General features: G+C 51.4%; 1 long non-coding RNA gene across 2 annotated transcripts; it reads right to left on the bottom strand.

Moving 5' to 3' along the window:
• Positions 1-849: 849 nt before the first annotated feature.
• On the bottom strand, positions 850-10,593 carry LOC138685486 (uncharacterized). Of its 2 annotated transcripts, XR_011324757.1 has the most exons (4): positions 10,336-10,593; positions 9,800-9,877; positions 2,482-4,325; positions 850-1,567 (listed from the first exon to the last, which is right to left on the bottom strand). It is a non-coding gene; the product is annotated as an uncharacterized lncRNA (long non-coding RNA). The 2 variants fall into 2 exon arrangements; XR_011324756.1 differs by having other exon boundaries at positions 850-4,325; positions 10,336-10,588.

The raw sequence follows: 10,593 nt of genomic DNA on the forward strand, positions 1-10,593 counted from the left end.
TAAGAAGGGTAACTGCAGCACTGCTGGTGATGTTCATTTGCAATTCCTACACACTGGCTATTATGTGCAGTGAACTAATCCTGCCTTGCCTTGGAAACAGAGCTTTCACTTAGCTCACTGCGCTCCTCAGATTTCCTTTATAAGAGAGCCGTTGTTTTGCTGGGATTTTATGATTATTAATAACATTACATCGAAATTTGAATGCTCCTGACACGTGTGTGGAGCTTTCCTTCGTTGTCGCTTTTTCTGGCCTTTTCTCTCCTGAACTTTGGGGGTCCTGCCGGGCTCCCCTTGCCGTGGGACAGGGAAGCTGGGAGCACCCCCGTTTCGTTCCTCCTCCCTGCTGCAGCTGCCGGGGGTGAATACCAGCCCATAGGCACTGCATAATGGCCAACCCTCTCACACCCTGTGTCGGTGTCCGGCCGCGGAGGACCGCCGAGCTTTAATTGCATCCATCTGCTGGCATTTGCTGGAAGGGTGAGCGATACGGGCCATGCTTCACCCCAGGGAATTCGTCCCCGAGAGAGCTGCTTCTCCTCGTAAGCAGCCACTAAGTCGGGCAAAATCCTGGCAGGGGTGTCTCCGGCCGCTGAACATCGGGTCCTGAAATCCTGAGCCCGCTGAAACCAAGCGAGCCCTTGCCTCTGCGGCGCCTTGCAAGCCAGGACCGGCCGTTCCAAGGAGAGAAACCCCAGCGGCCGATGCAAACGGCCCCCCGGCCATCCACCCGTCCACATTTTCCCAGAGCACGGAGCGCACCCGAAGGCAGGGAGCGACCCCGCCGGCCCGGGCCGGGCCAGACCTCGTTTAGTCCGGGCCTGAGAGGTTGGAGCGTCTGCTGGCCGCTAGTTAAGACGCGTTTAAAGCGTTTATTGGCATTATGGCAATACAGTGCACGGTCAAGAACAAGGCAAGAAGTTACAGGCTCAGCCACGGCAGCCTTCCCCGCCAAGCCCGAGGAAGAAGCCTGAGATCTGCCCGAAGTTACCCGAGGAACCAAACCGCGTTTGCAGTTTTAGTGGGTTTTGGGTTATGTCATCCCGTCTCTCCCCCTTTGTCCCCCGTATCCGATCCCCTACCCCGGGGCAGGTCTTGTTCCCTGTGACTGTTCAGCAGTTACCGAGCAGCCTGGCTTAACCTCGGACATCTGCCTGGGAGCTTTCGGGACCGATCACTTGGTAAAGGACGGTCCTTCGGGTCGCGTTGGATCCGGATTTCACGGCGGCATCTCGGAGGGGTCCGGCGGTGCCTCTGCCTCTCCCCTGGGCTCTAGAGCGTTTGGCAAGCGCAGCCTTCCCTTCTCCCGGGATGAGGGACTCGTGTTTACGCTCCAGACAGCCACTAACTTCTCCCATCTCTCCCTCCCAACCCCCACTGCCTCCCCCCGCATTTTTCTTTTTGGTTCTAGCGAACAAAAAAACCGGCGTTTGGTGCCAGCACACTGTCCTGTTCTGCTTTTGCATCATGACCACGCAGACCTCATTCATCACGGATCCTTCTCCTGGACAGTTCCCCACTTTGGCTGTCAGGCGTTTCTCGTCACGTCACCTTCTTCCTCCACAGATACCTAATCAGGGAGAGAGCACATCCCAGGCACAGCCGCAGGCAGAAAAGCCCGCCCCCCCCGTACCCCCCCGTGCTCCCTGCGACCGCCCTTCAGGCCCCATGGCTCGGTTTTCCCAGGGCTCAAGAAATACAGGAACAGAGAAGAGGGTCCACCTCTGCGGGACCTGCTGCTAACGCAGCTTCCCCGGGGCCCGAGCTAAGGGTCCCCTTTTAGTGAGGAATTTCCCCAAGCGGGACACGACAGCCCCAGACACCTTTCTGACTGGGCTGTTCACATCAGTCCCTGCCAAAATACTTGCAATGCTGGAGAGCGATGCTGCTGAGATAGTTAACGGCGCCTGAAGGTAGCCTAGGAAATACTGAGTGGCTGGTTAGCAGGGAGTGGAAAAAGGAGATGCCGAGGACAGCATTTCAGGGCGTCCTAAAAAAGCTCCAGTAGATCGCCATTTTTCAGAAGAAAGGTAGAGATACGAGGCCATCTGTTTAACCCTTTTATTAGTCTTTTTAAAAGGCAGGAAATAAAGTAAAGTCTTTAAATGATGGCTGGTGACTCACATGGTTGGTAGCTCCACCGCAAGATGTGCATGTGGCATTTAAAAAAAAAAAAAAAAAACAAACACAAAAAAACAACCAAAACGAACAAAACAAAAACCAAACAAACAAAAAACCATAACGGGGACTGTGGGCCCAAACTCCTGTGAGTCACAGTGTTTAATAACTAACTAGGTTTGACTCTGCATGACTCTGTGTGTTTGTATTTCCATTGTCAAAGAATAAGGGTGTATGTTCTTCACATGTTAGATTTGCAATTTCATGTTGATTTCAACATTCCCTAACGACCCATCCCACAGAGGTGTCTAAAAGCACCTACAGATTATCTCCCATCTCTCTACTACTCTAATGTGACACACCTACCTACATTTTAGGGGTACATCATTTGAGACAGATTTACAGTTCAACCCTCTCAGCAGACAGGAGGAGAGATCTGCGTGGAATATAAATTCAAGAATGTAATTCTTTCTCAAACAAATAATCTGCTCCCTTTCAAATATAATTAATGTTTTGATAGTGCATTTCTTGTGAGAGAGAGATACAAAAACAGAGGCAACCTCTTGGATCTCTGTTTGTATATTTGCATCAGGAATTTACAGTACCTATCTTGTGAATGTGACAGATAGAATGTTTTAAACATTTAGAAGTTTATTTATTAGCAGAACTACAGCGGGAAACTGATAGGTCTTTACTATCCGCCGTGCCCATTTTACGCACGTTTTTGTTGCAAAGGAAATTGCAGTTGCAGGAGGAGGGCATTAGCCTTTCATTGGGATGAGAAATGTTCCCTAGCTCTCAGGATGCAGCCTTCTGTCCTGTTGTGCTTGGGAGGCACATGTCCTTGCTCTTTGTCTTTCATTCTCCTCTATCTTTCCTCCGTGGGGCTGAGCCTACATCCCTTTTTTCGCCCGCAGGGAGTTAAGGAAAACAGTGGGAACAACATTTCGGGTTTGACAGTCTTCAGCGTTCAGACTGGTCCCGGCACCGACGTGTTTCAAGTCATATAGTCTGAACAAACCCATGTTTGAAAATGCCCAGAACATTTCTCAGAGGCTTGTTAAATACTGTTATGTGATCGTATGGCTCATTAGTTATAGATCCGCTACCAAATCCAGCGGGGCTGAGTTATCTTTTTTTCCTTCTCCCCCTCTCTCACTGTCTTTTCTTCTCTCTTTTCTTTCTAACACCGGTTTCAGAGGAAGGTACGCAAAGGCGATTCTGTCGCGCTTAGGGACACGAAATTGAACAATATTCATTCTCAATGCCTACATCGTTTCTAGTGGTGAAATTGCCTTGGTGGGGAAAAAAAAAAAAAAATCTATGTTATAACTCCAAATGCTACAAACGCTGGAGATCGGCTTGAGACCAAAGCCATCTGGATACTCCTATTCAGTTCATGAATGGCCAGATTCAGCTTCCACCAGTATCAAAACTAAATTTCCCATTCGTATCACTGGAAACTGCATTGGGTCCCCATTAAGTCTATAGCCTAGCAATACATTTTGGCATGCCGTTTATTTTCCAATGACATATTATTTTTGAAAATTCGAGTATTAAGCGGAACAGGAGAGAAATTTTAAGAAGCATTGCTTTCCAGCCGGGGTTGCCTTGTCTCGCTTTTCTCAAATCGGTATTTTCAAAGAAAGGGAGGACACATCTGAAAATGACTTTTCACGGAGAGGACCAGACCTGTAGTTGGTCTGGAAGTCTTTAGGAACAATAAACATTAGCAATATGCGTCATTACTAACCCTAGAAAATAATCAGTGGACTTAAAGGAGTGGGGTTTGCGTTTTCAGAATAGTGCAAGGCCCTGGCTAGTCTGATGGCAGGCTTTCTTAAAAAACAAACAAACAAACAACAAAAAACAACCAACCAACCAAAACAAACAAAAAAACCACACCCAAACAACAACAACAAAACCACTCCAAAATTTTTCTCCGGAATTTATAGTCTCTGGATAGACTGTTACAGAGCACAGAGTCTTACCTCCCCACACAGGAGTAAGATCACTTGGATTTGGAGTATACAATATTGTAACCTCCTTTTTAATTTTATGATATGCGTTCTTCAGATTTACCTTTTCTAGAAACGCCTGAAATGTCTTGTAAACACCTGGACACTATGACAGAGACAACCTTGGTTCGATACAGAGTTACCAACCTCAGTCATTGAGATCCAATTAATTCGATGTTTGCCTCCAGTGATCTGTGAAAAAACATACGGGGGGGGGAAACACAAAAAAGGAAAATATTTACCGCATTGATCCGATAATATCTAGGAAAATGTCAAATACACACTTTTTAACTAATTTCTTTAAAAATACTAAAAAGGAATATAAAGAACTTCGGTACCTTTGGGATATGCAACTGGTCTTTTTTTTTTTTCGTCAAAGGCTAACATTCGGGACGATCGCACTTACGTTCAGAAAATATTGTTATTTTTCTTAATGGGGAAAATTGGACTCCCGCGACTTAGATCTGTGGTTTTTAGAACTGGGATGGAAATTGGACTGACACCACTTTGCACTTTAACAATCGGATTTCGTCAGGGTACAAGTTGTTTGTTTAACCCGACAGCTCCGTGCACCCCATCGCACGCTTTTACACACTCATTAAAACGATTATTCACGACCTGTCGAGTGTTTTCTCGTTCATTCACAGGAAAGACTTAGCGCTCTAAGATTCAAGCGCATACGGTCAGCTATACCACGGGCCGAGGGGAGAGATTACTTATCTCTGCGATCATCTGATGCGAGGCCGCCTTATCTCTCCAGGTTGTAAAGCAGCAGTTGCTGGAGGTAAAAGAAGAAGAAGGGGAAAAAAAAAAAAATCCCCCCCCTCGCCCCCCGCCCCGACAAAACTTGCCGAAAGCGAAAGACGAGGAAGAAACGAAGAGCGCTGCTGGTCGCGGAGAAGGGCGTCCCGCTCGCCCAGCACCGCAGCACCGGACGGGCCGGGGGGGCGGCCGGGGGGGCTGGTCTGCGCCCCGCCGGGGCAGCGCGGCCGGGCCGGGCCGGGCCGGGCCGGGAGGAGGCGGCCCTTCCCTCCCCGCACCTGGCCTTCGCACCGGGCCCCGCCGCCATCCATCCCGCCCGGAGCTCGCCCTCCGCCGCCGAGGTGCCTGTGCCAGCACGGTCGAAGCGGAGAAGGAAAAAATATTGATAAAGCAGAGCCCTCCCCGAAACGGCCGCAGAAGGAAGATCCCCAGTGTTGGGGAGGGGGAGACGGGGGGGACCGAGGGGGGGAAGCGTATTAAGAAATATATCAAAATGTCAGCCTTCTGCGGCCCTGGGAGGGGATGGCTGGAAACCAGACGATTTAGCCGGGAGGCCGGGGCGATTCCTTTTGAACTGATTAAATCACTAAGCCAAAAAGCAACTTCAAATACCGCCTGCTTTGGAGCACTCCGATTTTGGAATGCCGCGCTTCCTATTTTTATTTTGTCCTCTAGTATATCGATTCCTGATTTCTATACGCAGGTTGCCTCCGATTCTTAAATTCCATCCGTGAGGAACCCCCAGGGACCACTGTTGCCGGGAGGGTGTTTTACACTTACGAAGGAAGCCAAGGGCCCGGACGGCGAAGCACGCACCGGCTCCTGTTCAGCCTCTGCGGATCCGGAAAATTATTTTTCATTTGGAAAATATCTAAACAGAATGCCCCTTTATTTAAATGAACCGACCCCGAATGCAACAAGGGATTTTAATCTGAAACGGTTTCCTAATTGCTCGAAAGGCAAGCACGTATAAGTAATTTGTTAAACTTATTGGATTGCAATAATCCACTATCAGGTTAGCTAAGAATGGATCTGTCAAGTGTGTTTCCCAGTCTAAGCTCTTTCTTTCAAACTAATCTGGTATAATAATTAGCAGACAAAGAACCCGAAATATGTAAGCAAATACCTAAAGTTCTGCATAAATAAACATACTAATCAATAGCAAGCTACTCAACACTTGTCTTATTGATGAAGAGACAATCGATTTTGCTGTTCCAACCTGCAATCAGAGATCTGTATTTAATTATTAGTACTTTTGCCTTCACTGATTTAATAACAAAAATAGAGCTAATAAGTCCTAGCCTTCCGTCTAAATGCAAATGATAGTGATGACATAACTAAAGGCAACTTACGCTTCCCAGAAAAACAAACAACCTTGCTCAGACAGAATAAACAAGCAAACAAGAAAAGGAACATGCAGTGTTGCCTTTTCTGATGAATGCTAGAGGACACTTTTCACGTTCAGAAAAGATCGGGCAAGTATATACGTGCATATATGCACACATGTATAATATACACGTGTGTATGTATGGCTATAGAGATATAGATATAGTGGGAAAAGCTCATTGATAAAACAACGATGCGATTTTTATTTGCATAATTCTCGTCTGTTTTCTCATAGACCCGTATGAGTGTATGTATAGTACACGCTAATAAAAACACCCTTGCCATTCTGTACCACTGTGATCCTCTCCTCCAGATGCACTCGCCGTCAGAAGTGCAGTTCAGAAAGCCAGAAGGAGATTTACTTATCCCTAGCGTGTTTTAAAGCTACCTATGAGCCTTGGCATGAGAAATATTCTAAGTAATTTCGTGATGCGCTTAACCGTATCCCTCCATAGACCGCTCTAGTAATCTGTCCCAGCTTTGTTTCGTTCGGGTCTAGTGAGAAGTCTTGTCGGAGCCGTCATCCCCATTTGGAATATACTGGTGTGGGGATGCTAGCGTGTTTGGCTGTGCAAGGAGCATAAAAAGGGGGGAAACGCAGGTTCTAGTATAACATCACCGAGATTTTTGCTCAAAAGAGCAGTCTGGTAACCAGTGAATATTAGCCGTATTTAATTCTCAAAAGTATTGCAGCCTTTTGGGACATGCAGTGCTTCATAATGAGGTTGTGCTTATTTTTATGGGAATGCAACCTCTTTTTTTTTTTTTTCCTTTCTCTTTTTTTTAAACCATCTTCCAAGGCTGAGAAAGAATTCCGCTTTTTTTACTCTACAGCCCGACTTCAGCCAGATTTTTTGGCAGATACCTGCCTCCTCTTAGATATGATTAATTTAAGAGCCTATCTAATATTAAATGCTTGCGATCAGCTCATTGCTGGGTGGAAACCAGGCAAGGGAGGGGGGGTGGGGCGGAGAGGGGGCCTCCAGTTCTTTTCCTTCCACTGCCGACCAGTGCAGGGAGAAGACTTAACTTGGAGGCCCTCCAAGTTAACGGGGAGCTCGGCGAGGTCTCCCCCGCGGACCGGCCGCCGCAGACCCCATCCCTCCGCCGCCGGGACGGGAGAGCTGCCGCCAGCTCCCGCCGCCGCGGACCGGGAGCGCCCCGGAGGGGAAGGGCTTCCTTCACCTCTTCCTACCTCTCTGTAAAAGATGCCCCTGCGAAATCCATTGCAAAGCGCTCTGAATTCCCCACCGCCGGGGGCGGGGGGGGGGGGGAGGGGGGATAAAAAATAAACCCAAGAGAGCCCGGGCTTCGTGCCGCCTTTGTAGCTGGAAATTCAGCCTCCCTGGCCAGGCGGCTCCCGGCGAGGAGAGCTTTCACCTCTCGGGCTTAGGTTAAGCAGTCTTTTGGAGCTAACTTTACAGGGATGCTTTACTCACCTTAGGGTAGGGTGACAATGGCAGGCTTTTCTCAGACTCCCTCTCGTTTAGTCTTTCCTCTCAAATCACGGATAACCCCAAATACGCTTGGCGGGCTCCCTAGAGATAATTCTTTGAAACGGACTTTGCATTCATTTCCCCGATTGAGAAGAGTAAATCCGCTCGCTTTAAGTCTAATTCGCTGGCCTGATACTGTATTCTGTTACACGGTATTAAGAAGGGCGGGGGGGGGGGGGGAGAAGTTGCTGGTAGTTGCTTGGCTATTTGTTTATTTTGGCCGTTTGTTCTATTTCCTTTGGTTTTGTTTTTGGAGTTTTCGCTGCTTTCTTTTGCCCCAGCGGCGGGGGAGGTGGGTTTTGCGATACCGTTGCCGGACCGGAGCATCCCGGAGCGGTTGGCAGGAAGAGGACTCTAAAACGCGTCTCCCTGCGGCGGCATGTGTCTCTCGGCGGCCGCCAAGGCGCAAACCCCCAGCCCGCACGGAGAAGCGCGCTTCACGGTTTTCCTCCTTTCCGAAGGGGCGGGGGGAGGCACGGACCCCAGCCCTCCCCGCACGGACGCCCCTCGCCTGCACGTCGCAGTGGCACCAACCGGCAGGTGAGTGCCGGGACCGGCGGGAGAGGCCCCGGGTCGACGCCGGCTCGTAGAGAGGCGGCCGGGCTCGGCGCCCCCCGGTTCCCCCGCGCAGCCGGCCCGGGCCGCTCTCCCGCGAGGCAAGAGCGCCCCCAGCCCGCGGCACGCGCACCGCCGCCGCCCTCCCGCCCGCCCGCCCCCCGCCCGCCGGCCCGGCCCGGCCCGGCCCGGCCGGCCCCCGCCTCGCCTCGCCCCGCGGACACGCGTGTCCGGGCACGGCGGCTTCTGGCGCGGCTCCGGGGCGCGGGGCCGCCCGGGGTCTGGCAGCGCCGGGTGCCCGCCGTCGCGGGGAGGCGCGGGTGCCGCTCTCCCTACGGCAGGGCGTGGGGAGCGCCACCCGTGCCCCGCGGGACCCACGGGGCGCCCCTGGGCAGGTCGGAGCCGGGCGGAAAACGCGCCGGCGGGTTCTGTCAGAAGCTAAGGCCGGCGTGTGCCGGGCGTGTGCGAGTGCACGCTTCCCGGTGCGCCGGCGCCTCGTCCTACGGCGGGAAGGAGAGAGGCGCTCGGTGCCGCTCCCCCTGCGCTGAGGGGTCTCAGCTCCCAGCACCGCGGGAAAGCGAGTTTGCCGTATCTTAAAACCCGAATTGTTTTCCTGAGGTCGCAACTGGCAGGAGCAAGGGGGTTAAAGTCGTCCGCCGGGTGGGACACGAGCCGCTGCTCCTTCCCTCCGCCACGTCGGGACAGCAAAACAAGAACAACGTCGGTCCACGGAGGCCCCGGCCCGGGGTCCTGCCCACGCACCCGCACGCCTGCCACCCCACCCGCAAGCGTGAGCGAGCTGAGCAAATCAGGGGGTTAAACCTCCGCCCCTATCCCGCGGTTTCGGTTTGCCGCACGTAAATCTCCATGGATCCAGAAGGCAGTCACGGAGTTTGGGGAGGGGGAGGACAAAGGCAGTGCGTGGAGCTCTCCGAGGAACACGAACACTGCCCGTGGTCGGGGCGGCGGTTGTAAGGGTGCGCTCGCTCCGCTGGAGCGCTCGGAGCAAAACCCGGCTCAGTTTGAGATGTACGGCTGCTTACAAGGGCTTTCTCCGTGCTCTCCCAGAATTTTTGGCACTTAGGCGCTTTCCCGAGAATTTAGGGATATTAGCACTCTTTACACAACCGCCGAAAGGTACGAGAAGCCCGTAGCTTTTCCTCAAACGGCAGGCTCAGACTTCTTAGAAATAATTCATTACGGAACCCGCCTATACCCGCCATGCTAAAATCGTCTTTCATACAGCAGAGGTGGAACAAGGAGCAAGTTTCACCCCGGAACGAGTGGTGGCGGGGAATCTTGCCTAGCCCCCATGATATTTCTACGCTCAACCGTGACCAAAAAGGCAGGGCAGGCTCAGGGGGCTGCGGGAACCGCGCTCCCTCCCGTCCTGACACCAGCGGACACAAACCACGAGTGGAGCTACTTGATTCCTGAGTGTAAAAGAGGAGTAAAATCCGCACTCACCCGGTGCCGGCGGAGGACTCCCATCCCCAAGTGCCATCGTGCGCCTTTCTTGCAGGTAGAGGCAGTTTCTCCCGGCATCTTAAAAAAGGCAAACACAACATTGCACCCGTCTGACTTTCTCTGGCGTTAGTGGCAAACAAGCAAACAAAGAGCACGTTAACAAAACAAGCTAAAAAATCTACAGATAAACCATGAGAACTGCTAAACCGGCGAAGAAACTTCCAACTTACCGATTGAAACGATACAGCCCGAGGGGGAGGGGGGAGGCCGGGGGAGGAAACACTTTGAGGAAGAGACCAAAAAAAAAAAAAAAAGGAGAGAGAGAGAAGAAAAAAAAAATCCTAACATTAGGCACACGCAGTTTTGGTGTAACTGGTGCTTTGAAACTGTGCTTCGGTTGCACGGGCGATCTGCTTATCAGGGGGCACGGGGAAACAGTACGTTTAGACAGAAGTCTGTCATCTCTATTCATTCGTATCACATGGATCTGCCTGTTGGGAGAAGAAGTAGGGAAGGTTTTCTTGAAGTGCACCTACCCTTCTGGCGGGAAGGCTTGCTGGGATTGCTGGGCAGGTTTCTTCTGGAGGGTCCCATCTCTCTGGAGTAGCTGCAGTGGAGTTGAGGGCAGGTTCTCCGGTGAGGTAGGAATGTGCAGGAACTCCGCCCTCTGGGCACAGTCACACAAACCCAGCAAAACAGCCACAGCCAGCCCTAAAACCTCTAATGATCTTCACCTTCACCTCTTTCTAACCCAGTTCTCCACCACTTTTTGACCCATTTACCCAGGCACCTTC

The sequence above is a fragment of the Haliaeetus albicilla genome, chromosome 5 (assembly GCF_947461875.1).
Source record: "Haliaeetus albicilla chromosome 5, bHalAlb1.1, whole genome shotgun sequence".
In the NCBI taxonomy this organism is placed as follows: Eukaryota; Metazoa; Chordata; class Aves; order Accipitriformes; family Accipitridae; genus Haliaeetus; species Haliaeetus albicilla.